This window comes from Corvus brachyrhynchos, unplaced genomic scaffold (assembly GCF_000691975.1).
Source record: "Corvus brachyrhynchos isolate BGI_N302 unplaced genomic scaffold, ASM69197v1 scaffold30, whole genome shotgun sequence".
Classification (NCBI taxonomy): Eukaryota; Metazoa; Chordata; class Aves; order Passeriformes; family Corvidae; genus Corvus; species Corvus brachyrhynchos.
The window spans coordinates 1,411,657-1,415,931 of NW_008235742.1; positions in this window are offsets into that span (position 1 = coordinate 1,411,657).

The window sequence follows — 4,275 nt, forward strand, 5'->3', positions numbered from 1 at the left end:
AGAGTTGTGGCCTGTGGGGGTCCTCGCTGTCCTTCTCAGGACAACATTTACTTTAATTTTGCATGTGCAGCCTGCTGGAAGCCCCTGGGTGTGTGCAGAGGTGATGGGGTAAGCTCTGTACCACCGTGGCTGGGAGAGGGATGACTCAGCTTTAGGCTCTCAGTGCTGATAACAAAGTTCCCAGCTTGTCAGAAAGTGTGGCCCAGGTACAGTCCCTGACCCTGTCAGTCCTGGGGAAGCAGATGGCTGTGCTGGGGCAGGATCACCTTCCCCTGATTGTTCTGTGCATGTCGCTGGCAGAGGTTGGGGGCAGCGCTGGAGTGACCTCTGGTCAGACCAACGTGGTCAGACCAACGTGGTCATTCTGGGGGTCCAGCGGAGCAGATGGTGCTTGCACCCCACAGGCTGCCACTGTCTGCCCCTGAGCAGTGTGTCTGGCATTCCCTGTCCTTGGGGATAACCTGGCACTGGCTCAGCTGTGCTGGCAGCTGATGTCAGCATTGAGGAATTCTCAGTGTAGGTGAGATGCTGGAGTCTAGGGGCTGTGAAATTTAAAAATTTGTTTTGTAGCAGGAGACCATTGACCTGAACTTGGTGGGATGTGCTGCCCTGGTGTGGGCACGTTGCTCTGGAGCTGTGGCTGGAGCCCAGGCTTGCTCTCCGTGCCAGGCCCAGCAGTGCTGTGGAGGAATTCCTGAGTGCCAGCACTTCTCTGCTGAAGAAAGGCACCAGCAGTGCTTGTGATAAGTCCCTGACACAGTGGGCTGGTGTGGTCTCCTTTCTGACCATCATCCCTACAGCTCTGTCATGGTCCTGCTGTGCACTGACGGTGCTGAGGAAGCCCAGCAGCAAAGGCTGTGCCACAGCATGTGCCATGAGCCCCGCAGTGCCTCTGTCCCCACAATGGGCACAGGCTCTGCCCAGCCCCAAACTCACTGCTCCATCAGGGATCCTCCCTCATGTCTGCAGCCACCAAGATCTCTGTATAGGATTCATATGCTACCAAGTGTCTGCCCTGGGTTTGTTTCAGTGTTCAGGATCTGCCTCCTCTTTCCTCCCCATGCCACCCACATTGCCCCTTCCTTCCATGGTTGCTCTGTCTGCTCTGCTGCTCTTGTACCCCTGCAGAGAGCTGGGGTGCTGTGCCTGAAGGCTCCTGCATTTGATCCCAAACAATGAGCCTTCAGCAGCCGGGCCCGGAGTGTCTGTTCTTGCTGCCTGTGTGCACGATGCTGACCTCCCAGCACTGTGTTCCAAGCTGGGAGTGCCATATGTAACCTGGCTGTCCTTGAGGGAGTCTGTGTTCTTAATTAAATTTGCTCCCTTCTTAGGAAATGGCTGATGTGACATTAGATAAGCCTAAAACCAGCTTTTCATTCCAAGGCACTCCTGGCAGCAATTCCCGTCTCTTTTTCAGCTTCCTATTTAGTTGCTTACTCAGTGAGGGGGGGAAGGAGGAGGAGGAGGAGGAAGAGTATGTCCCCTCTGCAGAATGGATGTGGTGTAAAATTCCTTTTCCACACCCTCTGGGCTGGTTACCAGAGGCCGCATCCAGCCGTGCCTGTGAGGGCCCTGTGGGACCAGCTTCCCCGGGCTGGGCAGTGCCACTGCAGCGAGGTGTCACTGCTGAGGCTGTGGGATGGGTCCTGGCAGCTGGTGCTGCTGCCCTGGAGGGAGCAGATGTCCCTCTGTGGAGGTGCTGCCCAGCCCAGCCACGCAGCTCTGAGGAGCTGGAGGAGGTGGCTCAGGGTGGTTTCGGGGGGGCTGGCGCAGCCCCGTCCTCCAGCCTGTGGCCCCTCAGAGGCCCTTGCCACGTCTGGCCGTGGTGATTAGGGCTCGCTGGCCAGGGCGAGGCAGAGCTCAGAGGGGCTGGTGCCAAGATAAGGCACTATCAGGCGAGGCACACTCGGATCCCACTGGTCAGGGAGGAAAAATTCCGAGAGATGTTTTATTTAATGCAGCTGCTTAGGAGCAAGAACTGTTTCAGTTTGATAAATTTATATGTTGGGATAAACGTGCAGGTGGGTCCCATCTGTGCCTCTGGGCTGAGGAAATCCTTGCAGTGATCTGCCCAGGGTTACAGCCACAGCTGAGGTTTGGGTGCCGTCTTTGCCTCCCTGAACTCATGTGAGTTGAGAGACACCACGGAGCTCCCATGAGTATGGGGTGGTGAAGCCAGCTGTGGAACAAGACCTGGGGGTCCCTGGACCCCTCCTGGGACAGGCACCCTGTGCTGTGCTGCCCCAGCTGTGCATCCCCCTTTGTCCAGACCCATCCTGGCCCCTCTGTGATCCTGCCCCGAGCTCCGGGATCAGAATGGACAATTCCTGGCAGGGCTTGGCGGAGCCTGGAGCTGAGCAGGGCTTTGATTCATGATCTAATTCTGAGGGAAGTGATTACACAGTCCCCTGTATTCTTTCTGGCAGCCAAATGTAGGCGAGAAATGGGTTATGTTCCCTGATTGTGGCGGTTCCTCAAAGTGAAGGCTGGCACTGGCACCTGCAGCCCAGAAATGTCACCCTGATAACGCTGGGGAGCTGCAGTGGGCGCCTATTGTGGAACAGAAGCCTTTTGGTTTCAGGCCAGGCTGGCTGCAGATTGGGAACAGGAGAGGACCTATTCCCCTGCCCGAGCTGCCTCCCCTCTACCAAGTTCTGGTGTGGAGTGGCATTTGGGGGGATCATTTAGGGAATTTCTCAGACCACTCACAAGAGAGGTGTGGGAGGGCAGCAGTTGGAGCAAGCTTCACCCCTAATTTCCTCTCCTGTCTGCAGGGGCCTCACTGGACTGGGATACTCCCCTGCTCCTCTGGGATCTTCCAAGGCATCTTGTTTCACGATGAAAACCCTTGATAAGGAGACATGAGCCTGCCAGGGACTGAGCTGAGATCCCTACCTGGCTCTGTGTCTCTTGTTGGAGAGCTGAGGCTCCCTGCCAGCCTGGGCTGTGTTCCTGGGCCTGGGCAGTGCATGGGCCCTGGCAGGGACCCCTGTGTGGGGGCAGCCACAGAGTCAGCCTGCAGGGCCTTGGGCAGCATCCCTCCCCCCTTTCTGGCGATGCTGAGAAGTGGGCAGGTTCTGAGCAAGGCTCACCTGAACAAAGAGCGTTGTTTAACAGAGCTGAGTCAAACCATGTTGCATCTTACAACCCGAGAGTCACGCGTGGCCGGGCCAGTGCAAGCACCGCACCCGTGGCCTGTCAGTTTTGGCCTTTTGGCTCCAGTGGCTCTGGGCAGCCAGTGCCCCAGCAGCAGGCAGAGCCCTGCGGGGGCCGGTGCTGGACACGGTGTTCTGCCAGTGCTGGTTGTTCACCTGAGACTGTGCCCCTCACGTGCTCCAAGGAGTGCAGGGCTGAGCGGGGATGTGGTTGCTGCTCCCTGCTCACCAGCCAGTATTGCACAAGCAGGTCCTGGCAGGGAGGCATCGGTCAAACTCCTTGTTGAGAAGGGGGTACCTGGCTCCTCTGGTGCTGGAGAGGAAGCTTCGGGCAGGAAGAGCTGGGTCGGGTGGGGTAGCAGAGCAGAGATCAGCAGTGTGACACAGGTAGGCCAGGGCTTTTGTAGGAATTTCATTGATTTCATTAAATGCTTCTCCCTTCCTCTTGCTGGTGGGGATTTGTGGGGAGCAGCTGTGCGGGACGTGGCCACAGCCGAACTGCAGGTCAGCAGCCCCAGTCACCCTGCGTCACCCTGCGGGTGCCAGGCTGGCGTTTAGGACACCATGACTGTGTTCCCTTGTCGATCCACTCCTTAATGTTTCCGGTATCATTGAGTAGAAACAATCTGACCTCAGGGAAAAGAAATTAGCGGTGGCCTCAATTGCTTTGTGTTTTGTGTAAACAGCCTCACCGGCAGAACAACCTTCTCCTTCAGCCTGGAGAGACAACACGCTCTTGTCCGGCTGTTGGCTCCCGCGGGGCTGACACACACCTTCGACTCTTCCTATTTGCGTGACCCTGATTTCAGGATTTCGGACCGTAGTGAACCCGAGCGGGATTGTCTGGGGCAGCGTGAGGGGGAACCCGCGTCCGGGCAGTGGGACTCGGCTGCTCTAGGACACGCTGCTCCAGGACCAGAGTCAGAAACTCCAAGGAAATGTTTAAACCAGGGACGTTCCTACGTCCCGGCTCCGGACGCGTCAGTCACAGCAGCCCCGTAGCGCCAGGGGGGCGGCGGCAGGGAAGGGGCTGTCCTGCGGGGAGGGGAGAGCAAGGAGCCCCTGGAGCAGCCACGGCAGCGCGGATCCGGGCGGGCGCCAGGGGGGGACCCCCGGCGGG